Source organism: Dermacentor albipictus, chromosome 3 (assembly GCF_038994185.2).
Source record: "Dermacentor albipictus isolate Rhodes 1998 colony chromosome 3, USDA_Dalb.pri_finalv2, whole genome shotgun sequence".
Taxonomy (NCBI): domain Eukaryota; kingdom Metazoa; phylum Arthropoda; class Arachnida; order Ixodida; family Ixodidae; genus Dermacentor; species Dermacentor albipictus.
Window position 1 is genome coordinate 111,194,966 of NC_091823.1, and position 27,742 is coordinate 111,222,707.

The 27,742-nt window shown below is 50.4% G+C and overlaps 1 protein-coding gene across 4 annotated transcripts in view; it reads right to left on the bottom strand.

Moving 5' to 3' along the window:
• LOC135908469 (serine-rich adhesin for platelets-like) overlaps window positions 1–27,742 on the bottom strand; it is a 267,051-nt gene that overhangs the window by 94,120 nt on the left and 145,189 nt on the right. The window contains exon 2 of one of the 4 annotated variants that reach the window (XM_065440245.2): window positions 26,115–26,179. The exons of the other annotated variants lie outside the window; for them this stretch is intronic. The gene's annotated coding sequence lies outside the window, so the exon portion shown is untranslated. The remainder of the gene's footprint in view (window positions 1–26,114; window positions 26,180–27,742) is intronic. 4 annotated transcript variants of the gene reach the window in all.

Below are 27,742 nucleotides of genomic sequence, written 5' to 3' on the forward strand. Positions count from 1 at the left end.
CGTGTGACCGGGGTGACCGGAGTGCCGCACAATGATCTCAGAAGGCGAGCCGACATGACCGCGCGGCCGTTCTCGTATCCTGCGAGCAGAGGGGTTGGGGGGGCTTTCCGCTCGTCCGCGTGGCACGCCGACCTGGTCCTCCAATTCTGTCAATCACCCGCGCGGCGGCTGCTGTTGTTTGCTTGAGCGGGCCGCGAGTCCGCGCGGCTCACGCCCCGCCTCTATCTAGGCTAAATACTTCGTGGGGAGAAGCGGTCCGCGCAAACACGTACACACCGGACGCGACAGCGGTCGGTCCCGCAACAAAGAGAGCAACCGAACGACGCTGTCCATTAATGCAAACATTTGCCCATCGCTGGAGTTTCGTTTTTTTTATTGGATTCTTCGCGTAGCCGTTAAGGAGCAAGAATTAAGGTCCGTTCGCGGCCACTGTGTAGAGAATAACACGATACGCAAACTCCGTGGTGACTAGCTGTTATCTGTGATTGATGTCTCCCGTAACTTACACGAATTTAATCTCATTTATCTTCCTCTCTCTCTAAACTAATGTAATGACAAAAGGTTACGCTGATACCTATTATGGCGTCATGAAAAGCTTTCAGAAAAACACCACTACGCCTGTAAAGCTCAAGTAAGTAAAGCTATAACCGATGCGTTCGAAATTAACAATGGCAAAGATATCTGCGCAATATAAGGTGATTTTGACAAAGCTTTGGTATACAATTCCCGTTCTGCTTGCTTTAAGTATAGAAGTGCCACGATTGGCTTGGAGCGAAGAGAGAGAGAGAGAAAGGCAAAGGAAAGACAGGGAGGTTAACCAGAGATTATCTCCGGTTGGCTACCCTGTACTGGGGGGAGGGGAAAGGGGAAGCGATAGGTGAGAGGGAGAAGAATTAAAAAAAAAAGAAACTACACACACACGCACGTACACACGAACTGTTTCTGTGGGCACTGTCACCCAGCCCGCAAAGGCGTTCCTACTGTGATGTAGTGCACCGTACAATCCTGAGTCACACAGTGAAGTCACAATCTGTCAGAAAGTCCAGTGTCTTTTAAATACCGCAGCAGTGACTTCATAGCCGATCGCGCTGATGTTCGCGTAGGCCAGTGTCCAAGGATCTTGTGTTCTGACAGTGGGCGCTTGTCCAGTTTGTCTAGGGTGGCTGAGAGGACTGCTCTTTGCGGGTTGAAACGAGAGCACTCACAAAGAAGGTGCGCGATTGTTTCATTGCACCCGCAGAAGTCACAAAGTGGGTTGTCGGACATTCCGATAAGAAAGGAGTACGCATTTGAAAATGCTACTCCAAGCCATAGACGAACTAGAAGGGTACAGTCGCGTCGTGGAAGTTCGGGCGGAATACGGAGTTGTAAAGTAGGGTCCAGGGTACGAAGTCGTGCACTTGTGAAATCGGATGAATTCCACTGAGCCAATGTCAGGTCGTTTGCCAGTACGGCAAGTTTTTTCGCTGCGTCGGCTCTCGAAAGAGGAATGGCAACGCACCTGACGCCGTCATGGGCAGATCGGGCAGCTGCGTCTGCTCGATCATTGCCGTGTATGCCACAGTGACTAGGCAACCACTGATATATGATATCGTGTCCTTTGTCAACTATGCGATGGTGTACTTCTCTGATCTCTGCGACGAGCTGTTCATGTGATCCATGGCGCAGTGCTGAGAGTACACTCTGTAGGGCTGCCTTGGAATCACAGAAGACTGACCATGCATGCGGTGGTTCCTCCTGAATGAAATGGAGAGCCGCACGCAAGGCTACCAGTTCAGCAGCTGTCGTTGATGATACATGCGACGTTTTTAGCTGTATTTCGATGGATCTTGTTGGTATCACCACAGCAGCAGCTGAACTTGCAGATGTGACTGAGCCATCGATGTAAACGTGTACGCGGCCGCTGTGAACCTCATGTATAAGCTGTAATGTGGCCTGCTTCAGGGCAAACGACGGCATGTTAGCCTTTTTAGTGATTCCTGGGATGGTGAGGCGTACTTCAGGTCTGTGCAGGCACCATAAAGGTGTGGATGGTCTTGCTGCAGGCATGTAGTTCATTGGCAATGAGGTGCGATTGGCAACAATCATACGACTGATAGCTGCGTGTGGCCTTTCTGCGGGTAGAGCGGCAAGGTGGTGAGAAGGTAGTCGGGCAACGTGGCGAATATGCGCTCTGAGAGCGTCGGTTACCAAGTACGTTGTTATTGGGTGATCTCGAGCTATGACAATCGTTGCCGCTGTAGACGCACACCTCGGAAGGCCGAGACACGTCCTTAGGGCTTGAGCTTGTAGTCCCTGGAGTACACGCAGGTTTGTTTTGCAGGTGTTTCCAAGCACAGGGACGCTGTATCTTGCGAAGCCGAGGAACAAGGCGTTATAAAGCTGCAGCATTGATCGCACCGATGTGCCCCATGACTTTCCGCCGAGAAACTTGAGGAGATGTATTATTGTCAGCAATCTCTTCTTTAGGTACGAAACGTGCGGGCTCCATGATAGGTCGCGGTCGATAATTACCCCTAAAAAGCGGTGTATACGTGCATGTGCAACTGCTTGGCCGTTGACACTTACAGAATAACGCTTCATTTCCTTCCGAGTGAAAGTAACAAGGCAGCATTTCTCTGAAGACAGCTCTAAGTTCTGTTTTCGCAAGTACAGTGATGTTACGGTAGCTGCCTTTTGTAGCCGCGCTCGTACCTGCAGTCGTGTTACAGCAGACGCCCAAATGCAGATGTCGTCGGCATAGATTGATACTTGAACTGTGTTGGGCAAGCATCTGACTAGGCCAACGAGCACTAGGTTGAATAGCGTCGGGCTCAACACTCCGCCTTGCGGTACTCCACAGAACGTTTGGTGTTGAGTCGTGGCGCCTTCCTCGGTCATCACGAAGAAATGCCTGTCAGTCAAATAACTGCACAGCCACTGAAAAGTGCGGCCACCGATTCCTGCTTTAATCAGAGCCTCTATAATGGCATAATGTGCTACATTGTCATAGGCGCCTTTTATGTCAAGGAATAATGCCGCAGTGAGTCGTTTCATCCGTTTTTGATGTTGAACATACGCGACCAAATCGATGACATTATCTATGGATGAGCGCCCACGCCGGAAGCCAGCCATAGCATCTGGGTACACGTTGTAACTTTCCAGGTACCATTCCAGGCGCGTCAAAATCATTCGTTCCATTATTTTCCCTATGCAGCTGGCCAGAGCGATGGGGCGGTACGATGACAAGTTTAACGGTGATTTACCAGGTTTGAGAAGTGGAACCAAGCGGCTGCATTTCCATTCACGTGGAACCAAACCGTTGCGCCAAGACTCGTTGTAAAGGTTTAGCAGCATGAGTCGTGCTTTCTGCCCAAGATTGGCGAGCGCCGCATAGGTAACGCCGTCCGGCCCAGGTGACGAAGAGCGCCTGCAAGTCGCTAGTGCCGCTTCAAGCTCCTCCACCGAAAACATTACATCCATGCGGGAGTCCCGTGGCACAGGAGTGGCACATGGTGTAAGGGCGCGTTGAGGCTGCGAGCTGGCAAGTCTTGAGCAAAATTCTTCGGCAACGTCTAATTCGCTGCGACCTTGTTCTAAAGCGAGGGACTTAAATGGAACACGCTGTTGCGGTGATACACGAAGTCCACGCACAGTTCTCCATATTTGAGATAATCGCTGACGTGGATCCAACGACTCGCAGAAACGTTTCCATCTTTGAGATTGAAGTGCATCAATGCGGCGTTGAATCTTCTTTTGCATCCGCCTTGCCTCTCTGAGATCATGGATGGATTTGGTTCTCCTGTATCTTCTTTCAGCCCGCCGGCGAACTGCTCGTAGTCGCTGCAGTTCGGCTTCAAATTCTTCGTATTTCGGGAAAGGCTGAAAAGCACGCGTAGTATCTTGCATGGCTTTTTGAATTTCGTTTTCCAGACTTGAATGGTTCCCTCGCTGACATACTTCCTCCATGTGCGACCGAAACGCCGACCAGTCCATTCTCCGGAGTGTCGTGGCGGGGCATTTAAATAGTCCCTTGATCTTCAGGTACGTCGGAATGTGGTCGCTTCCACGGGATTCGATGTCTGGAAACCATTGCACGTTTCTTTCAAGACGCCGAGAAACCAGGGTCAAGTCTAGGCAGCTGCTGTATGTAAGCCCGCGTAAATATGTTGGGCTACCATCATTGAGGCAGTGAAGGTCGTGCTGTGTGGCAAAGGATGCTAGTCTCCTTCCCCTGGAGTCCATCTTCAAGCTCCCCCAAAGCGGATGGTGAGCATTAAAATCTCCGGTGAGAATCGTAGGGTGGGGTGTCGCTGATAGCACGTCGTGCAGTCGTTTAGGGTCGAATCCGCGTGAAGGAGCAAGGTAGACAGCAACGAGTGTGAACGTAAACTTGTTCGTTTTCACAATTAAACAAACGTACTGGTTGTCGTCGTGCGGCGGGACTGGGTGCAACACGTATGTCAGATCACATCTAATATATATAATTACCTTGCTTACATCACCACAGGTAGAGGACATGAATGCCTCATAGCCAGAAATGCGTATAACATTCTGCACGTTCGGTTCGCAAATCACAAGTATGGGAAATCGGTTTTCGAAAACGTAGTGTCTGAAATCTGAAATTCTCGATTTGAGACCACGGGCATTCCACTGCAGTAAAGATGCTTTCTTGACTTCCTTGTGGAAGGGCAGCGATGGGCGGGCCATGGTGCTATGCGATGCTTTCAAGTACTGGAGTCAGCGCGTCCAGCACTTGCAGTGCGCTACGAGCAGCCGGAGTGTCCATGTTTGTCAGTAGTAGACGCATGACATTCGTGAGGGATTTGAGCATAGCAATCACTTGTGAATCCTTGTCTCGCACTTGGTCAACTGAAGTGACATTTGACGTTAAGTGGCGAGTCATGTGCTGTGGCTCTGGCGCGTGGCATGTCTTCGGCAGTGCTGGCCACACCTCACTTGATGAAGCAGGAATAGCAGGGCCGCTTTTATCGTTGACATTCGTGCTGTTACCGGAGACAGATGGAACAGGAAGTGGCGTTGCCAGACGAGACTTTTCCCTTGAACCGAAAGAGGGTGTCGTAGACTTTCGTTTCCGAGAGTGGTGTCGCCTTATCGCTGCAGAAGCATCTCTGTGTGATGATCCGTCTCTGGCCATTTTCCGCAAGATTTTCTGCTCTTTCTTTAGGCGTGGACAGTCTTTTGAGGATGCGACGTGTGGGCCTTGACAATTAGGGCACTTGAGCTCTGTTGCACGGCAGGTGTCCGTGTCGTGTTGTTTGGAACATCGTGGGCATGTCGCTGTATTTCGGCAGACAGCGCTCACATGTCCAATTCTTTGACACCTTCTGCACATAAGTGGTTTGGGTACGAAAGGTCGTACCACATGCCGAAAGTGTCCGACCTTTACATGTGACGGTAGACAGTCACCTTTAAACACGAGCCTTACACAGGTCGACTTGCCGAGGCGCCGAGCTTGTAGTAAGGCAACACCATCAGTGGCAGGTTTGATTAAAATTGGCAGGTCGCTGTCGCTAATCGATGTGTCAATATCATAAACGACACCAGCCGTGGTTTCGTTGTCCTGTGGAATGAGGTAGTGGACGTTGATGTTGCCCAGGAGCTTTACTGCCATCAAAGCATTGATTGCGCTTTGGTTATGGACATCAATAGCCAGGACGTTCTTTCGAGTGTTAATTCTGATATCCTTGATTTCTCCTGGGACAAGAGCCTCCAGAGAAACGGAAATCGCTTGTCTATTAAGGCGGTTGAGGTTGTCGGCGGGTGTGTCCGGCACAAAAAGAATAGTGTGCGCAGATGGCCTTCGCTGTGGCATGACGGTAGACTTACTTGACGATGACCGTCCGCTGATGTTTCTTCTCTTGGCCTTGCGATGTACCACTCTTTCGAAGCCTTCGTCATCTGAGGCGTCATCACTTGAGCAGGAGTACAGCGCAGTGTCCTCGCTGTCAGCTTGACTCGGTGGGCAATTTCTCTTCCTCGGGCCGGTACCTGCCGAAGCAGTCACGTCGCGGCGGCATTCTGCCGACTCCACTTCCATTGCCGTGGCAATGGGAACGGCGTCACCCAGTAAAACACGGGAAAAAGCTGAAAATACTGCAGCGCGAAGGAACAGTGGTCCCTACGAGAATCACTTCGTCTTCCTCCTTCTTGGAGCGAAGGCTTCCTCACATATATATAAGCGCACAGCGTTGCGGAATCTCTTGTTACAATTCGTCATCTAGTGACGTCATTGAGGAGAACGCATCGTGTACGTGAGTGCGTAAGCATGCGTTCAGTCGAAACATTGTTAGCTGCGAGTATGGTTGCCAGCTAGTGCGCAAATTAAATGGATGCCATTGACAGTTGCATACTATGTCGTCGGCTTGGCAGCGGCACATTTGCGTTTCTGTACTATGCGGGCAAGCGGAGCCGGTGTTCTTTACTGTGATTGGTAGGTAGCGCAGTCACTACGACTTCAAAGCAAAATGCAATGCCTCGGGCCAATCTGGTGACATCATACACGAGGCAGTTACTACTAGCACTGATGAAAGGCCACACTTGTGTTCCATTCCTCCACGCACGCGCGGAGGGAGGCTGTTTCGCTGCTCTTTCTGACGTCACGTGACAAATGCCGAAATAACGCTTCCGCCAATTTCGGCCGGTCCCCGCGCGAAACATAATTGGCACGGTTTTCGGTAAGGCCGTGCGGCAGTAAGTGTACAATGTTTGGTAAGAGACACACTAATCTCACCGCTCGTTACGCCTCCAGGGCTGGGGGGGGGGGGGCGGCAAATGAAAGACTGAGGCTCGGCAGTGAGAGTTGGACCGCGGAGCGCCGACGATGATTCCGACGAGGACCTCAGATGAACGTGCCTGTCGTCCCATATGGCGTCGTCACATTAAACGACGCGCCCTCCCTCTCACCTCCTCCCCCCCCCCCCATGCCCATCCAGCCTCGTAGGGATACACACGCCCGCTTACACGCGAACGCGCGCACACCTGTACTGCGCACTCCAAGCTCCGCGCTGGAGCTCACGTGGCTTCCAGCACGTGGTCGCTGTTGCCCCCTATGGTAAAGGAGCAGGAATGGAGCGGGGGCAAGATGGCGGGAAGGAAGAGGGGGGGTTCGTCGGTAGGCGGGCCCGCAATGATGGCCACTTTCTCCCGCCCAATTACCCGAGCAAGATCCGGATGCAGCGGCCGGCACGCGTACACACAAGCGCCGCTTTCTTCTTTTTTTGTGCCCCCCGGCTTCTCCGGCAAGGAGTGTCCGCGGGAGCCCCACGCGAGGCGGCCAGAGCTCGCTGCAGCTCGTCCGGGATGCGAGATCACGGACAATGATGAAATGGCGCTCTGGCCACGGCTACATGAAATGTCGGTCTGAGATGAGGAAGCCGCGAGAAGACGTTTACCTTGGGATGTTGAACTACGCCCCCGGCACAGATGCGCAGATGTAAAGTGCTTTCGATATACATTGCATGCATACTGACTCGACGTATAGACGCGGCTTCTCTGTTCCCTCCAAGTCCGAGATTGCCTGGCCCTTCGGATTTCATTTTTCTTTCTTTCCTTTCTTGTTTATTTTTTATTTATTCCGTGCAGTAGAAACGGCGACCCGACGGAAACAAAGCTGCGTTCATTGGTAGTTCAGAGTGTTCTGCGAGAGCTTCGGCATCGTGCAGCTGAAATGTTTAATAGAAATATATGCCATTATACATACAGTCCCGTTTTCCCTTGTGGCCGTTATACTATAAGCGGGCAGTGATCGCTTATATGAAGCGGTTACGAGGATGCCTTTGCGTGATACTTATCCGACACTATGGGACACTAAGTCAGCAGCGGCGCCTCGCATGGGACGCAGCGGGAGTTCGCATCTTTAGCTCATCCAGGTTGGCGTTTTCTTGTTTCTTCATTACTTTCCCCCCGGTGTGTTGCCAGTTTCGTCTACGAGAAATCAGAGGATGACCAATACTTCACATAATAAATCGGTCGTGCCGTGGGCCATGCACTCTCATGCCGTCTCGCTCGGCCTAACGTGATTAAATGGACGCTCTCACTCGCATAATCAAACCAACTTCGACTCATTCGGACAAAAGTCAAGCTTACACAGGCTTCGTGAGGGTCCTACAGGCTATATTCACTCGAAATAAAATACATGAACCACGGATTTGTTCTGGAGGAGGAGGAAAGAGAAAAGAAGAAGGCAGGGAGGTTAACCAGAATAACGTCCGGTTGGCTACCCTACACCGGGGGAATGGGAAAGGGGAAAGCAAAGATCACAGGGAGAGAGAGGAGGGAAGGAAAGAAGGAAAGTGCGGCAAGTTCGCTGACGCGTGCAGTTTTACAGAAATTGCCTTAATAGTCACAGGTGGTCGCACAAACCCGTCGTCCTTAAGAAACACAAAAGTGCCTTCACCGCTTTATGGGCCGACGGGCGATGGGGGCGGTGGCTCACCGAAATTGTCAACGTCGTATAAGACAATATAAACACAGGTGTCTGTGCTGTGTTTGTAGCCGCCCTGGTGGCTTAATGGCAATGGCGTTGTACTGCCAAGCACGAGGTCCCGGGATCAAATCCCGACCGTGGCGGCCATGTTTATGTGGGGGGAGAAACGAAAAAAAAAAGCACCTGTACCGTGTATTGGATACACGTTAAAGAAACCGCAGGTGGCCAAATTCATCTGGAGTCCCCCACTGCGACGTACCTCTTGATGAAGTCGTGGTTGTGGCACGTAAAATCACGCAGTGGAGCTCCTTTCGTACTGTATTTGTGACATTTTAAGCTTATACATCTCTGTGGTAGAGCTTTGTGCTCTGACGACTTATCGTAATTTCACCTTGCAATGTGTATCTTTTAGCTTGAGATGTATTCCCATGCTTCTCGTGTGAAAAGCAGTAGCAGGCACCTCTTTTTACAAGCATCTCCTTACGACATATACATATCAATAAAGAAAACAGAATAAGCGCATACAGACTCTGCTCACTTAGATTGCACTCAGGTCAGGGTACATGTGGACCCAGATTTGAATCCACTTGGCTCTCACACTGCAATTCGACTTATCTGCAATAATTGCCGCATGGGCTTAGCTGTACTCTCACTAACGTGAACTCAGACTTACTACATTTACATAGACACAGATTCGTCAAAACTCAGGCGAGGTGCGAGGCAATGTTATCCAGCTCCGCCCTCGGGGATCAGCTCAGGCTCGTCCGGTGGGCAGAAAGGATGGCGAGGGCTAGCGGTGCTTTGGAATAGGGGCCCGACCACACGGCGTTACCCCGTTTTAGGGGCAACAAAGTTCTGTCTACCAGTAAAGTTTTGTTCTTCTTCTTCAGGCAGGCTTGCGTACGGACTTATACTCATTTGGACTCGCCGAACGTGGTCTGGCCCGTAGGCACATCGACAATGATCTGAGTATGTGTCCGAACGAGCAGCGCACGAAACTCAGGCCTGTCCTAGAAGGAAACCATATGCTCTATATTCAGTAATCCCATACGAACAATGGGGCTCCCATATAACAAAGCCTGTATGTTCCCATATATCATACAGGGCATGTCCGATGTGATTATATGTACTATGGGGATCTTGTACAAACGCCCTTATTTTCCCAGAGGAGGCAGGCCGCCCCCATTCGATATATGGCATGCCCCGTATGATAAGCGCAGGCATACGGGTTCTATATGAGATCCCGGCATGTTGATGTACTGTATATGAGCATCATATGGGCATGTACAATATATGGGAACGTAAGGTTTTTATATGGGATCCCCTTCTGTTATGTGGGATTATACAGGGCATATGGGTTACTTCGATAGTGTGAGACTGCCAATATGGCTTGGGGGGCTAGAAAACTATTTTTCAACCCTGCGTTGACTCTGCGTAATCCTGCGTTGACTGAAAGAGAAATGGACACAATTTCCGAAACACCACTAACATTTAAGAGCAGTAGACCCTTACATTGTTTTTTTTATGAGTGAGGCTTCGAACTTGTTTCTTTTCTTGTCGTATCTTCGGCATGGCTAAGAAGGTCTACGAAATGCTTCTTTCAGCTCAGAATTGCAAAGCCTAATTTAAAGGACCATATTAGCTGTATCGCTTTTGTCGATATGCCCTCATTTATATTAATTATTTTTCACCCCTCTCTCTCTCTAACTCTCTCTCTCTCTTTTCCAAGGCTTTTTCTGTCCTCCCAACGACCCATCTAGCATTTTTCACGGAAGGCAGCGTGAACAGCGGTTAGAGATATACAAGGAGAAATTCCCGTTTGGCAATACCTGTATCTCGGCTCCACTTGTTAAACACAGAGTGGTCGCTTCAGATCAATTAACGCCGAGAAGAAGGAATAGTAAAATCATTACGAAGAAATAGGGTGGGGGATGTTTTCCGAACCGAGTAACGCTTACAGCGCCCTCTACTGACCACTGTCCATGGCCACCCTCACTGCCTTGTTCATACTACCTACACAGCGCTTGCGTTCGAGAACGCTGACCCAGACCGCCATATTGGGTATAGCGTTGCCGCCACAGGCACGCATATTTATAACATGCGAGCCAAGAGCGATAACTCGCACCTCGGATCCTATGCGTAGCGCGCGCGGAGAGCCGTCGCTTTCTTCGCGAATGCACTTGAGGGTCAACACCACCGAAAGTACGCCCCGCGCTGGAACAGCATTGTGTATAGGAGCCCGTAAAGCGAGCTGCAACTACTCGCTGAAGCTGCCCGGCGGGACTCCTCCTTCCATCACAATCCATTCACCCTCGCCCCGCTTCTCAGTCCGCGGTGGGTCCGCGTGCGCGCGCTCTTTTAATTAGCCGACTCTCCCTGACTATAAACTACTCCGAAAGCGGGACAATACATCAAGGGGCCGTGACAGAAGCCGCCGCCGCCACCGCCACCACCGCCATGGACCACGGCTCTTGGCTTCGCTTTCCCTCAAACTGCGTGGACGGACGGGTGCAGCGACTTGGCACCGATTACGCTCTGCGCATGCGCGGAGAGCACGGTCGAGACCCCGACTGAACCTCCTCGGACCTTTCCTTTTTTTCTTCTTCTTCGCACTCTCTGCGAGATCCCTTGTCTTTACTTCAGTGAAAGCGCGCTCCTGGCATCCAAGCCGCTCGGAGAAACAAAAGTTCTCTTTTTTTTTTCTCCCCCCAGCCCCCTCCACTTCTTTATCACGCAGCCCCTTCATAGGCCACGCTTTCTTTTTCTCGGCCCCATAACCTGCGCCCAGCTCGGAGAATGCTCGCGCGGCCTCGAGCGAACCGGCCCACATTCGCGGACAACATTTGGAACGGCTGTAAACAGGGGTAAGAGTGGTATAGTATAGCGACGGGGATAGTAATAATAAACACCACGCAGTAAAGGAGACGCGAGAAAAGAACGCGGAGGGCGGCCTATCAAGAAGGCACTGTCCTGCTCACCAAGGGCACGTATGTACCCTGCGCAGGAATGGGAGAAGGAACGAAATCGAGGTCTCGGACCCCCGAAAACGAATTGGGAGGAAAGCTTGCCCACCGAAAAAGACAATCGCAATAATAAATTAAAGGTGTAGAGGTGCCACTGACCTGTTGCGCCAACGGGAGTCAAGCGAGTGTAAGGAACGCTCACGCGCGGTGAGCTGGCTACGCGGAAACGATAAACGCGGGGCTTAAAACGGACAAGGTCTTCGCCGCGATGAATATGCAAGGGAAAACTCGGGGACCCAGTCGTACCAGCTTGTAGTGCGGTACGGCGATGTTAAAATCGATGGGACTGGGCGGTTGAAAGGCGGTTGAAAACATAAACACGAAAGAAGTAATAGACTGGGAAATAAGCTGCATACCTGTGTGTGATACTCCTACAGACTCTCGACGCCTGTAGTTATAGAACAAAACAAAACAGAGGCGTGATAACTGTAAACCTTTTAAGCACATGACGGTGAAGTACTTTCAGATAAACCTGCTTAGAGTTCTTTATGACGTAGAGGAGGTCTCTAATGTTATTTTTTTTTAACGATGGAACTGAACACGCACCACGATTTTTTATGCGAAGCATATTACGAGGGCTCAACCCAGCTCCTCAGGCGCGGCGGTGACCATGAAATCACGTGACACCGTGACGTCACGACAGAGGAGAAGTGGCTTTGGCTCAACTCTTGCAAGACGGGCTGGGTGGGAATCGAACCAGGGTCTCCGGAGTGTGGGACGGAGACGCTACCACTGAGCCACGAGTACAACGCTTCAAAGCGGTACAAAAGCGCCTCTAGTGAATGCGGTGTTGCCTTAGAAACGCGCTGTTTCTAAGGCGTGCGTCTCTTGCTCAGGCGCACATTTCGTTGCCGCGCCGAACGCTGCTTTGCTCGACGCTCACCGCGTCCAATGCGGGGCGCGTAGTCGCTGCCCTGTAGCCCATTGTCTTACACCCCTTGGCGGGTCGACGGGAACGCTGTCGCGTTCCACTCTTGAAGGCGAAGAAGTAATGCATGAGTTGTTTCTTCGTCTAGCCGAACCAAATATAGCCAAGCAACAGCAGTTCACCAGGCTAAACAGTGGTTCAACAACTAAAATAAAGGCTAGTATGCTTCGCATCCTGGGCTTAACCTTACCTAAGCCACAGCCATTTTTTTTCTTCGCACACCATTTGAGTTTAGTGATCGAGCACTTAGGGATGACATTTTGGGGGCAGCTTATTGGCTGGGCGTGTGACCGCTCTCCCGACCTTTGTATGTTCGCAGCCGCCAAGGACCATCGACGCCTGTAACTGCGAAAATATATAGTTGAAATCTTATTGGCCCTAGAAGGAAATCCTGGATCCACTGGCAGCTCAAATGGGGCTCAGGTGAACGTTCCCTTGGTTTCGTTTTCTTTGTTTTTGCCCAAGACGGGCTCACAACTTCCTTGCACTGTGATTTATACATGGTGTAATGGCGTCACCGGAGCACAAACGAAGACTTAAAGAAGTATACGTGCTGCACACATGATTCGTTGCTGCACAGTAAGGGACCCGATGTTCTGGAAATCATGGCGCTTAACCCTTACAGAAACTGTTATAAATGGTATGTTGTACTTCCGCTGAGTTTTTATTGCCATGTATAGGCTTTCTATCGAGATTCCATTGAATGCAACGTATAATTTTTGTTCGGGTTCACCGTGCTTATTTCTTCCGTATTCGTTCACTCTCTGCAGCGTCATTACACCAGAAATGGACATGCTTTCAATTAGGGCCTCACCACGGTTATAAGGGCACATTTTTCATATTTAGAAAGTAATAACGTGCTCGAGGGGGGCCTAAAGAGCCTTTGCAAAGGTACACCAATGGCCTAAAGATTGCGAATCACTGCTTTTGATTACGGTCAAACCGCCTAGTAAAAAGATAAAAAGAAGTCTCGTTGAACACACGGAAGGCGCCGACAAGAATGGCCCTGCCCTGCCTCGTACTGCGGGGCCATTGTGCGCGATAACGCAGGCTTTCGATCGGGTAGCCCAGTGCGTCGTACACACTGCTACACTGCACACCACGCCGTCTCGCCCGCTTGGCGCCCAATAATCGCGGGCACGCGCAACATTCGAACGCGGTGCGGTGCACGTTATATAGCGGCGGCGATGTCTCCGACCGTCACCGTCTGCGCGCACTTTTCCTTTTCGCTGCTTCGTCTCTTCTTTTGCTTTGCTTTTTTTAACCATCCTTGCGCAGCGCCGTGTTTTCCTCTCACTTCGCGAGTGCGTGGCTGCACGAGAAGCTTATTTTCCTACGCGGCCGCGGTTTCCCGCGCGTGTGTCATGCAGCCTCGCTGGATCGCGTGTCCGCGGAATGGAATGGAATGGATTGGAATGGATTGTGTGGCTGCATTTCTTGCTTCCTTGAATCCACATGCCTAGGACGCGTATCATGCTCCTTTCAGGTATGTTTTGTCCCTCTAGCTTTACTATTAGTTCTTCCTTGGTGGGGTTTCTTCCCACTCTCAGGATTTCTGATTTTTCGGTAGAGCACGCCAGGCCCCTTTCTCTGACGTATTCTGCCACGCACTCGGCCGCTTCCTGCAATTTTTCTTGCTTCTGTCCCAGGGAGCCTCGATTCACCCAGACCATGATGTCGTCAGCATAACAAACATCGGCCACCAGAAGAAGGAGGAACTATGTTCTCCCTGGAACTGCCAGTAGCGACCTGTTCGCATCTGCTCGCCCCTTTTTTTCACCGTTCATCGCTTGGTCAGGTGGAGAGAGAGAGAGAGAGAGAGAGAGAGAGAGAGAGAGAGAGAGAGAGAGAGAGAGAGGCATCCACGGAGGCCAGATAGAGGCCATGTTTGCTATCCTACGCAGGTAATAACGGAAACGTAGAATAGAAAGATGATAAGAAGGAGAGAGTGAACACTTCACTGCGGGCACGCGTGAAGAAGCGCAGGAGGTCTGTAAACGGTAATTCAGGCCGGTGCGCTTCAATAACTGCACCATGTAGTGCACGTATATACTTATCTGCGCCAGCGGCGGAATGTCTGGGAGAGACGCCACCTGACGGTGCTTCGTCGACTCGAGGCTATATACTCTGCTTTGTCCGCTGTTGCTGTGGAAGCAGCCATTACAAGATATTTTGTCTTTTTTTGTTGGAAAGGCCGAAAATGCTGCTTTCGATTACTGCGGTCGCGAGTAGACCCTTGAAATCGTTTCGTGAGACTGTCCTCGATAGAGTGTACAGAGATGATCGCTTGCGACTCTGCTAGTTCGTAAAGATTACAGGCCATTGTCAAAATAAATCAATTTAGAAATCAGACCTTATAAGCTGTTGCAGCAGAGTGCTACGAAAGGTTTGTCGCTATTCTTAAGGACAGCAAACCGGCAGAGGTACTTGAGGGATGCCCCTGCCAACATGGCTGAAAGTTGTAGCGAAGGCAATATATAGGCTGACTCCTTTAGGACAATGACCGGAAAAGTTGTTACGGCGGCACAAGTGGTCTTGGAAAAGTGAAATTTCCGAATCGAATACAAATATTTGATAAAAAAATGGCTGTGGCTTAGGTAAGGTTAAGCCCAGGATGCGAAGCATACTAGCCTTTATTTTAGTTGTTGAACCACTGTTTAGCCTGGTGAACTGCTGTTGCTTGGCTATATTTGGTTCGGCTAGACGAAGAAACAACTCATGCATTACTTCTTCGCCTTCAAGAGTGGAACGCGACAGCGTTCCCGTCGACCCGCCAAGGGGTGTAAGACAATGGGCTACAGGGCAGCGACTACGCGCCCCGCATTGGACGCGGTGAGCGTCGAGCAAAGCAGCGTTCGGCGCGGCAACGAAATGTGCGCCTGAGCAAGAGACGCACGCCTTAGAAACAGCGCGTTTCTAAGGCAACACCGCATTCACTAGAGGCGCTTTTGTACCGCTTTGAAGCGTTGTACTCGTGGCTCAGTGGTAGCGTCTCCGTCCCACACTCCGGAGACCCTGGTTCGATTCCCACCCAGCCCGTCTTGCAAGAGTTGAGCCAAAGCCACTTCTCCTCTGTCGTGGCGTCACGGTGTCACGTGATTTCATGGTCACCGCCGCGCCTGAGGAGCTGGGTTGAGCCCTCGTAATATGCTTCGCATAAAACAACCTTCGAGTACTGAATCGAATACCGAGTATCTTGTCGCTTTTAAACAATGTGAAATATTATGGTTGCACGCAGTCTGCGCGCATATCATCATCATCATCATTAGCCTGGTTACGCCCACTGCAGGGCTAAGGCCTCTCCCATATTTCTCCAACAACCCCGGTCATGTACTAATTGTGGCCATGCCGTCCCTGCAAATTTCTTAATCTCATCCGCCCACCTAACTTTCTGCCGTCCCCTGCTACGCTTCCCTTCCCTTGGAATCCAGTCCGTAACCCTTAATGACCATCGGTTATCTTCCCTCCTCATTACATGTCCTGCCCATGCCCATTTCTTTTTCTTGATTTCAACTAAGATGTCATTACCTCACGTTTGTTCCCTCACCCAATCTGCTCTTTTCTTATCCCTTAACGTTACACCTATCATTCTTCTTTCCATAGCTCGTTGCGTCGTCCTCAATTTGAGTAGAACCCTTTTCGTAAGCCTCCAGGTTTCTGCCCCGTAGGTGAGTACTGGTAAGACACAGCTATTATACACTTTTCTTTTGAGGGATAATGGCAACCTGCTGTTCATGATCTGAGAATGCCTGCCAAACGCACCCCAGTCCATTCTTATTCTTCTGATTATTTCTGTCTCATGATCCGGATCCGCAGTCACTACCTGCCCTAAGTAGATGTATTCCCTTACGACTTCCAGTGCCTCGCTGCCTATTGTAAACTGCTGTTCTCTTCCGAGACTGTTAAACATTACTTTAGTTTTCTGCAGATTAATTTTTAGACCCACTCTTCTGCTTTGCCTCTCCAGGTCAGTGAGCATGCATTGCAGTTGGTCCCCTGAGTTACTAAGCAAGGCAATATCATCAGCGAATCGCAAGTTACTAAGGTATTCTCCATTAACTTTTATCCCCATTTCTTCCCAATCCAGGTCTCTGGATACCTCCTGTAAACACGCTGTGAATAGCATTGGAGAGATCGTATCTCCCTGCCTGACGCCTTTCTTTATTGGGATTTTGTTGCTTTCTTTATGAAGAACTACGGTGGCTGTGGAGCCGCTATAGATATTTTTCAGTATTTTTACATATGGCTCGTCTACACCCTGATTCCGTAATGCCTCCATGACTGCTGAGGTTTCGACAGAATCAAATGCTTTTTTGTAATCAATGAAAGCTATGGGTTGATTGTATTCCGCACATTTCTCTATCACCTGATTGATAGTGTGAATATGATCTATTGTTGAGTAGCCTTTACGGAATCCTGCCTGGTCCTTTGCTTGACAGAAGTCTAAGGTGTTCCTAATTCTATTTGCGATTACCTTAGTAAATAGTTTGTAGGCAACGGACAGTAAGCTGATCGGTCTATAATTTTTCAAGTCTTTGGCGTCCCCTTTCTTATGGATTAGGATTATGTTAGCGTTTTTCCAAGATTCCGGTACGCTCGACGTTATGAGGCATTGCGTATACAGGGTGGCCAGTTTCTCTAGAACAATCTGCCCACCATCCTTCAGTAAATCTGTTGTTACCTGATCCTCCCCAGCTGCCTTCCCCCTTTGCATATCTCCCAAGGCTTTCTTTACTTCTTCCGGCGTTACCTGTGGGATTTCGAATTCCTCTAGACTATTTTCTATTTCATTATTGTCGTGGGTGGCACTGGTACTGTATAAATCTCTATAGAACTCCTCAGCCACTTGTACTATCTCATCCATATTAGTAATGATATTGCCGGCTTTGTCTCTCAACGCATATATCTGATTCTTGCCAATTCCTAGTTATAGCGCGCATATATATACATACATATATATATATATATATATGTACAGCCACGGATTCTTCTTGTAAGTAAAGTCCGCAGGCCGCCTGACAGAAGAAACGTGGCAGTCTCAGCTGTACAGCGATCGAGCTTGCACTAATAGTTCGTCGTCTCCCTCTTCCACACTTCACCGTGACGGCGCCGATAATCTCCAGTACAATCACTCCCCGCACAGAAAGGATCCATACTGGGGACCTAGGGAAAAGAAAGCATCGGCGGGTCATGGCATGGTTTATAGCGGTACTACATTAACTATTTCGCGCCCTCAGCAACGGTGATCAGAAGACCGGTCGAGCGGCTCAATGACATAGTTCACAGGTCATGTTTGCTGCAGTTCGCGGCAGGGGCCGTGGTGGTTTGATAGGAACTTGGTGGATTGACCGGGACGAGTGACCGGGACCCGAAACCAAACAAGCGTGCCGGGGGAATAGCGGTCACCAGGAGCGGATGCGTCAGGGCCAGATTTTTGGCGCCGCTGATCTTGGGTGGTGAACGAGCGAGCGAGTTGGCGACATTCTTCAGCATAAGCAGCAGCTTCTGAAACAGATGTCACTTCAGAAGCGTCGGGAGGGTATACGGGAGAATGGTGTGTATGAAGCAGGCAGGTTCTCATCCATAAAGAAGAAAGAAAGGAGAAAAGCCGGTTATAGTGTAAAGTGAAGAGGTTGTAGTGACAAAAGCAAGGGCCCGATCCCAATTGGAGTGATTGCAGTACACACACATCGCAAGCATGTCACCGAGCGTATGGCTGAAACGTTCCGTCATGCCGTTAGTTTGAGTATCGTAGACGGAAGCGGTTTGGCGAACGATGTTACACTCCTTTAGCAGTGCCTCGCATTGGAGATAAAGACGCGGCCCCGCTCACTAAGTAATTCACGTGGTGCGCCGTGTCCCAGAATCGAGTGGCGAAGAAGGAAGCGCGCGACGTCTTTCGCGGTGGAAGCCCGCAGTGCAGGTGTTTCGGTGTACCGTGTGAGGTGGTCTACGGCAACAATGATCCACCGGTTACCATCAGGCGTGCTTGGTAGGGGGCCGTGAAGATCAGTGCCAACACGGTGGCAGGGCAGGGAAAGGGTTGGAGGGGACCTGCTGAATTCTGAGGAGGCGTCTTGCGGCGTTGACACGTAGCGCATGAACGGATGTACTGGCGAACGAATCTGTGCATGCCTCGCCAGTAGTATCGGAGACGAAGACGGGAGTATTCGTTTTGAAGACACCAGCGTGGCCGCATTGGGGGTCATCGTGGAAATCTGCACAGATGTGTGAGCGCAGATGACGGGGGATAACCAGGAGCCATCGACAGCCGTCGGGCAGGCAATTCCGTTGATACAACAGATCTTCGCTGATGGCAAAGTGTTGTGCTTGACGACGAACTGTACGTGAGAGTAACTCAGGCGAGCGGTGAGACAGGAAGTCCAGCAGTGACGAGATCCAGGGATCGTTACGCTGCTCGGCCGGCATGTCGTTGAAGGTAAGAGCTGACAAATCGCAGGTGGAAGTTAGTGAGCAAATAGCGTCAGAAGGCAGCGTAGTACGGGACAGAACATCGGCATCTGAATGTTTGCGTCCAGTGCGATAGATGACACGTATATCACACTCTGGAAGGCGTAAAGCCCAACGAGCGATGCGGCCAGTGGGGTCTTCCAAGGACGACAACTAGCATAAGGCATGGTGGTCAGTGACAACGTCAAACTGACGGCCATAAAGGTAAGTACGACATCTGCCGATTGCCAAAACAATCGCCTAACATTATTTTTCCGTCACAGAATAGTTAGGTTCTGCCTTGGTTAGGATACGGTTGGCATATGTGACAACGTACTCGTCAAAACCGTCTTTGCGTTGGCGAGAATGGCTCCAAGTCCAACACCGCTAGCATCCGTGTGAATCTCAGTAGACGCATTGGGATCGAAGTGGAGCAGTAGTGGAAGGGACGTGGGGAGACGGAGGGGCCTCGCAAATGAGTTGTCACACTCAGAATTCCAAGCCAATAGGTCAGACGTTCCAGTAAGGGCTGCGTCAAGGCTCAAGGAGCTGCGATGATTCGAGAGGAAATTACGGATGAAATGCCAGAAATAGGAATACAAACCTACGAAGCCCCGCAGTACCTCTAGAGTCGTGGGCTTGGGGTACTCAGCAACGGCGCGAAGTTTGGCAGGATCAGGCAGAATACTCTCTTTCGAGATGACGTCGCTTAGGATGGTAAGCTTAATTACGGGTATCAAAATGACATATTTTTTTTTTCAAGTTTAGTAACAATCTTGCATTCGCGAGACACCCAAGAACTTGCTCAAGGCGGGCGAGGTGCGATTCGAAATACGTAGAAAAGACCACAATGTCATTCAAGTAGCAAAGACACGCATATGCTATTTAAGACCCCTGAGAATAACGTCCAATCATGCTCTCGAAAGTGGCAGGCGCGTTGAAAAGCCTGAAAAGCATTACACTGAACTAGTATAATCCATCAATAGTTACAAAAGTCGATCTGGACGGCCGGCTACAGCCATCGGCACTTGCCAGTACCCGGAGCGCGGATCCAGCGAAGAGAACTCATCTCCTTGTAGGCAATCCAGGACGTCGTCGATGCGCGGTAGAGGATTGACATCCTTGCGGGTAATCTTGTTCAGCCGGAGGTAATCGACGCACAATATGATTCAGCCATCCTTTTGCGTACCAGCACGACCGGAGACGCCCAAGGACTGTGGGAGGGCTGGTATACGGACGCTGGCGCAGCGGAGAATCATGACCGGTGTCAATACGGTGTACAACCGCTGACGTGCGCAGCAAGGAAGGTTGGCCAAGGTCGAAAGAAACGTGGAAGTGTTCAATAAGTTCAACAACTTGACCGCGTTGAGCTGGCGTAAGCGCGTCACCGACGGTATGCAAGAAAACATCTGTGGAACGTGAGGCTGGTACGGCAGCAAAAGTGACGGCACCGATAGGCAGTGGTGCCTTATCGGAACGTAGGCGGCACGGAAGAATGGCGTCAAAGTGTCGAGATGCCCCATACAATCACCGCGTGATAGAGTTGAAGGACAGGGAAATGGATCGCACACCTAAATTGTAGCCGAACCATCGGCGAGTGTTACGACGGCAAACGGGAGTAGAGAGTTTCGTCGACGCGCACAATCTTCAGATGGTGTAAAAAGAACAGTGGCAGGCCTGGCGGAGACAGAGTCACAAGAGACCTGCACCAAGGTGGCAGGGAAAGATAGTGACGTCAGCGGCGACGACCACTTTAGGAGAACGGTTCGGGACATCGATGGTAGTGTCACTGAACGGAGACAAAGCCAGTTGCGCACGAGCGCAGTCGACAGCGGCATGATGCGCGGAAAGAAAGTCCGAACCCAGAATAACGTCATGTGAAGCACGGCTTAGAACGACGAATTCAGCAAACTATAGTACATCCTGAATCATAACACGAGCGGTACATGCCGCCGAAGGCTTGACTTGCTGCGAGCTTGCCGTGCGTGCGTATAGTGAAAGATCGGGAAGAGGAATCTTCGCTTTTTTGAGTTTGCGGTATAGAGGTCTTCACTTATGAGAGAAACTGCAGCACCTGTATCGACAAGAGCGGTTATCGCGACGCTTTCGAGAAAAACTGCGATTTCGTCAGGAGGAGAAAGATGAGGCCTTGGAAATTTCGACGACGACGCAGTTCTTGCCTCGGGAACTGCGGGCTGCCAGTTTTCCTCCTGACCAGAGCTGGAACGGCGAAGCATGGGCGAAAGGCAACGGCGGCGAGGAGAAGGAGACCGGACGTGAGCTGAAGGCGGGTCGACGTGAATACGAGTCCGAGGAATCAAGGAAAGAACGGTACGAATGTTCTTGGGGAAGCTAGCTGAGGTTGGGGCGTCATGACGAAAATAAAGCCCACGGTGGCGACAGAAGCGCGCAACATGTCCCGGAATACCGCATGCGAAACATACGGGGCAGTTATCCGAAGTATGTCAGGGGTTAATAACAGGTCCAGAAGGCGACAACGGTACGTGAATCGGGCGTACCGGTCGCGGCGGCGAATACAAACTTGCGACTGGTCTGGAAGTAGTAGGCATCGGTCGCGTATTGAGGTCGGTTAGAGCAGCAGCGTAAGGCAGATGCGCCGTTACAGGCTGGGTTGAAAGGGAGGGGTAGCGCCTCGGCAACTGGCACCTGGATCACACGACGGAGCGATGGAACTAGTGTGGAAGCAGGTTCAGTAACACACGCCACAAGAGATAGTTGGCGAGCCACTTCTTCCCGAATGTATTCCTGAATCTGCGGCAACGGGCCCATATGATCCGCACCAACGCATCTAGGCTGCAAGGCCGAGAGGTCTGCGGATTGCAAACTGGTGCGAAGGGTGGAAAGGCGCTGTTTGAGCAGCTCGTCGAAGCTTTCACAAAGATCAATCACGTTAGCAACCGTCGTAGGGTTCTTGGCCACGAGCATACGGAAGGCATCGTCGTCTATGCTATTCATTATATGCCGTATCTTATCCGCTTTAGTCACGGATGCATTCACGCGCTTACAGAGGTCGATGACGTCCTCAATGTAGCTTGTAAAGATCTCACCGCTTTGTTGAGTTCGACCACGCAGGCGGCGTTCAGCGCGGAGTCTGCGCGCAGCGGGGCGATCGACGAACGAACTCTCTGTGAAAGCTGACCAGGTCGCAAAATCAACTTCGTGGTTCCTGAACCACAGATCGTCCACATCGGTCAGATAAAAGATGACGTTGGTTAGCTTCGCGCGGTCATCCCACTTGTTGTACGCGCTAACGCGTCCATACTCTGCAAACCAGTCCTTCATGTCGTGATCGTCCGTGCCACTGAAGATCGCCGGGTCACACTGACGTACCGTACCAGAACACACGACAGCCTTTGGGGTGGAAGCGGCTTGCGAGGGGCCGGCGTTCACTCATTCGGAACCGCCATATCGCTTGCACCGGACTTTATTCCTGTAGACTCCTCGCTTTCATATGTCACCGTAAGTTAAATGCGCTGTCACTCCGGTTGCACCCTTATCGTAGCGCTAGAACCTGTTGGCTAAAAACTGCGCACGAACAGTGCAGCTTAGTGAATTCCGCCGCTGGATATTAAGCGCCGTTAGCCAGCAGCTTTGCACAACCATACGTCTCCATTTTCATGTAATAATATATGAAGTGCGGCTGTGGCCTAATGACTGGGGCATCGGATTGTTGCCCTGGGGGGTCGACTTTCAAACCTGCCCCGCCAGACGCTCTCCGTTTTAATCTTTTCTTTTTAATTGAATACGAATCTACCCTGCGAGAACCCGACCAACGACCGACCCAGAAGAAGCTATGGAATGGTTCGCTTTAAAAGCGAAATGTTTCTTTTATTTAAAGCTTCGCTCTAAAACTGAAAGTATGCAGTTAACAGCTCTAAGTTTTCATGTTGGAACTGACAGACGTTAGGGTTTTCCGTAGTGTCCAAGAGAACGTTTACGAAGAAACATTTGCTACAGCGCGTCGTGCATCTTACAGCGCGCTGCAGGAAAGCGCAATCCCTATTGGCGAAGGGGTGTCTCCCAAATGTTGCATTATACGGCGAATTCTGTTGCCTCAGCTTCGCTCGTGCAGAACCGCAAACAGCACCCATTACATAAACCTGCTGTGGACTGTACTTTTCCATTGTATTCTTTACTCGGCAAAGTACTTCTCTCCCGGCTCTGTTCGTTTTTTCTTCTTCTTGTCTTCTTCCTTATTTCTCGCCGCCGCATGCCCTTTCTCAGATGGTGTCTAAAAAAGACGAGCAGAATCCGAAATTAAGTTACTTTTTCAGAACTCGCTCGACCTCGATACTTACGATGACAAGCAGTTCAAAACAAATGACTCATATCTAACGGGACTCCCTTTACACTAACGTCGAAGAAAACGGATCCTTTCGCTGCGGTCGCTGCTGCGGTTGCTTTGCTTCAGTACTTTTACTATGACTTCTGCTGCTCAGGTTCCACAATACCAGGCGTCCGGCCACTCGATGGAAGTACAGCTAAACTTTTTGGTTGTCAAATGCTCGCGCAAAGTCATCATTTTAATTGGCGACGACAGGTTCAACCATGCGTGAGGTATATCTAGCGCTTAAAACAGGTACAATAAACGACAGCCTGCCGCTAGAAGCGTGGCCTTCGTTTGCAGAGGACTTCCCCTCTTTGAGATATCTGCCCGGCATTCAACGCGTGTAGCTCGTCTCGCGTTGTAATTATTAATAGGATGGGGGGGGGGGGGGGGGGGGGTGTGCGAGCCTTGCCCACATATATGCAATGGCTCGTTTATCGCACAGACTATCTTTCTTTTTTTTTGTGGCGCTAAACCGTGCTCCCACGAGGGCAGCAGTGAGCAGCGCCCATTTCCGTTATTCTGAATCAGCATATACGTATATAATTCGACGCGACCGGGTTGAATGAATCGAGCTGAGTCACTCCGACCCGACCGCGTTGTGGCCTAGATTTTACTCTGTATGTGCCCCCGGCAGGAGCTCTAGTTAGGGCGCGTCTACTCACTTCTTGCGTGCGGGCTTACTGAACTCGCCTCCATGCTCGTTCTACCGACCTGCCAGCGTTCACGTGAACCTGACGACTGATTTTCATCCTGACAAGCTGACTTTTCCCAGCTTTTGTTAGGTTCATATAAACGTATAGCTGCGGTCAAGCTACAGATCACAGATTCCGCCCTATTTATTTTAAGCAGAAGCAGTAATGGTTCTAAAAAAGCGGAAAAGAAAAGCCGGCCGCGCTGCCACATGCCAGTGGACTTCAGGAAAAAAAGAAAAAATGCCAACGAACGCTGAGGTACATTGGTTTCTTGACTGCGTCATCGTGCGCAAACCCAAGAGAAGAAGACAGCTGCTGTTTGGAACTTCGGCGAGCCGTTTCCTCAGAAAGCGGCCGTCACCGCACCCAACTTTTTTTTTTTCTCCGTTCTGGCTTGCATGGCTGCAGCCTCTACACCGACGACCCGTCCTTATACCAGAGAATGCGCACGGCTGACCGGACGGATGGCTTGCAACCGATTGCGCGCGCGAGTGTATACGCAGCCCCGACTCACGCGTGGACGTGCGTAGAAGAGAAGGAGAAGGAGCTGTATACGCAGGTGTCGGCAGCGCGTATAACCCTCGGAAAAGAACAAACCGCGTGACGTCTCGCGTCTTTCTTCCCAGCTTTTTGTTTCTTCAGCGACCTTAGGGTGACAGGCTTCGAGTCCGGGGAGGGAGGAAGGAATTTTCCGCAACACGGCCGCGTATACAAAAGAGCCTCGTCTTCTTCCCGTAATCGACGCGAGCGACCTCGATGATGTCAGGGTTGGCGAATCCCGGCGACCGCGAGAGGCGGAACAGCAGACCGGCGGAACGGAAGGCGGGGGGGACGGACGCCCCAAAGGGTCCGGGACGCGCGATTCCCACTCCCTAATGGAAACGTGCACACATACCGTATGTGTGTGTGGGGGGGGGGGGGGGGAGAGGGGGGGTGCTTCGCGAAAGCAGCGTTTCTTCGAAACCTGACCGCCGCGTCGCAATATCGGGTGCCCTTCTTTGCAGCCGCGGCTCGAAAAACACAGGGTGTCCCTCGTCGGACCGTCCGGCGAAACGTCAGATCGAAGGCGCGCCACGCGCGACTCTGCGGCGCCTGCGTGACGCATTCGGAGTTAAGTATATATAGGACCGCGCGGGCTCGACCGCGAACTCCCGACCAGCGTGCTCGCGCTCGCGGTGTAGGTATTTGCCGGCTTCCGACGTGGACGCGCGAGCTCTTCAATGGGCTGATGGTGGGGGTCGAAATGCGCGTCACAGATGAGGTACAGCCAGAGTCGCCTGCCTTTCAATACACCTGGATATTCTTTCTTTCTTTCTTTCTTTCTTTCTTTCTTTCTTTCTTTCTTTCTTTCTTTCTTTCTTTCTTTCTTTCTTTCTTTCTTTCTTTTTGGATTAGCGACAAAACGAAAGAGAAGTAGCGTGAAATACTCGGATTCTTGTTTTGCGAGATCATGCATGAATCAAGACGGTGATGCTGTATGGGACGTTGGTTGTCGATGCTTTTTGTATTTTGCACACGGGCAGAGCTTAACTGGATACATCCCGCGCCTGCGTCAACGGCTTTATTGTAGAAGCAAGCGACGCTAGAACCTGCTGATCAAACGACTAGACCGGACTGATATTCCGGGATTTGATTAGTCATGGCGGGAAAGGCACCTCAAGAGACACGAAGCACCTTGATGAGTTTAAGCGTAACTGTTGCAAGATATATTGCTCACAATATAGATCCAGATTCTCCGAGAATGTGCGAATAAGGAGGACGTGCGCGGCCTAAGCAAACACGCCGTGTAATTTACATAGGCATCACCCCTCCCCTTCTCGTCATCATTGTCAATCACTTATTTCGCTCCATTTCTGCTAATAAAATTTCTCGATCTGCATGGTATTTTTCATATCTCCAGAATAATTTCTCCGGACTTCTTTTTCCTTTCTTTTTTGTAGAGAGAAAGAGAAACGTTTATTTAAAAAAGAAACAAATAGAAGGCAATCCGTGTAGTGTAGCCGTCCCTTGTTTCTCCTTTACATGCATGGTGTGTCACCGCAGGGCTTATAAAGAAAGGGACATTTACAGTTTATGCATTTGCCAGTTTGGGCCGACGTTACTGATGGCGTACGCGTCTCGCCGGTTTCAATGAGGCAGTGCGGTACAGTACACGTTTGCTGGTGTACAGACACAAAATACTTCCGCCACGTAAATATGTAAGCATGCTTCTCATTCTGTAAAGGCTTTCCAAAATTCTCACCACGAGATGCGAAAATCGTGTCGCTAGTCTTGGGAGCACGCCTGGCACCAACCGTGCGTCAGTCTCTACAAAAATCAAGAAAAAGAAAGAAAGTAAAGGCTTTCCAAAATTCCCATCACGAGATGCTAAAACCATGTCGCTAGTCTTGGGAGCACGCATGGCACCAACCGTGCGTCAGTCTCTACAAAAATCAAGAAAAAGAAAGAAAGAAGAAAAAAAAACGTATAGTTACTTCTCGAGAAGTATATGTCTTTGCGAGCTCAGAGTTGGCAACGATTTTCGTGGAGACAACGTCCGTTGCGCCTCCATCACTGGATTGCGACCGAGCGAGTCACGTCGAGTAATAGTAAAGTGAAAGAAGAAAAAAAGAAAGAACTTTCCAGGAACTATGGATTACAAAATGACGTCGTCATGATGATTTAGCTCCCCATTTCAACAGCGGTCTTCAGACGGTGCGTACAACTCTCTGTCTTAGTCACGCAAGCGTATGAAACGTACGGTGGGCCCGTTCGGTACTCCATCCGCATTGCTACGAGGTGTCTGTCGCCAACGAGGGCCGATACTGCCGCAACGGGATTCCAGAATTGCATTTGTGCGTAGCGGCGCACAGAGCGCATAACAGTGACCGCTAAGCGAACGGGACGGTAAGCGCGCGGAGAGGAACGCTCGATGACTCATCGCTACGAAAATTCCGAGAAGAAACGGACCGATAAACAGAGCTAACGCAGCCGGAGCTTCGAGTGTATGAGTGAAGGACACGCAGCATATTCGACGTGTTTGAGCTTGTATCTAAGAAGCGAAGTAGCGGAATATTGAAATGTTCGTATTTTCGAGCACGAGAACGTGTACCCTATAATGGCAGAAATAACTCGGAGTCCGCAAATATACGGTGTTTCTCACTAACAGGGCACGTAGCATATGCTTTAATACATCATACTCAGTCGGTCAGTATATACCAGGGCTTATACTTAAGCATCCATCACGCAAAAAATTCGCGGATTAAAGTTAAATCGTGATTTTTAACGTCATGAAACTGGACCGTGGGTGAAAAGAGATGCAGTGTTGGAGAGCTAAAGATTAACTTTGACTACCTGCGGTTATTTGACGCGCACCTGAATCTGCACTCCGTATACTTATCATATATATCTTGTACATATCGTACTTATTTCTGCGCTTATCACACACCTCCAGATCCCCACACCCCCTCGCCCAGAGGGAGGATAGTTCTCTAACCATACTTGGCCGAAATTCTTTCAAGCTTAATCTGAAACCGCGCTGGCGTCGTTGACATCTGCAAGCAAGAGTTCGATGCCTTACTCAGACATGTCTCAACTGCCATGCGACCGAAAATAATTATAACTTGGATTCTAACGTCTCTGCACTGCACGTTATAGGAGACGCCGCAGGGGAAGTCTCCGGATTAATTTTGGTATTTAAAGCACAGCCGAATCTTTAAAGTGCACGAACGTTTTTTTTTTCGTTTCTCCTTTCTTTTTATGCAATCCTCTTTCATCAGACTAAGGCCAGTGCAGCCGGGAACCGTACCCACGACCTTGTGATCCCTAAGAGGACGCCATAGCGACTGAGAGCCCTGCGGGTAGATTAGTGCGAAGAGTCGATTCGTAGCC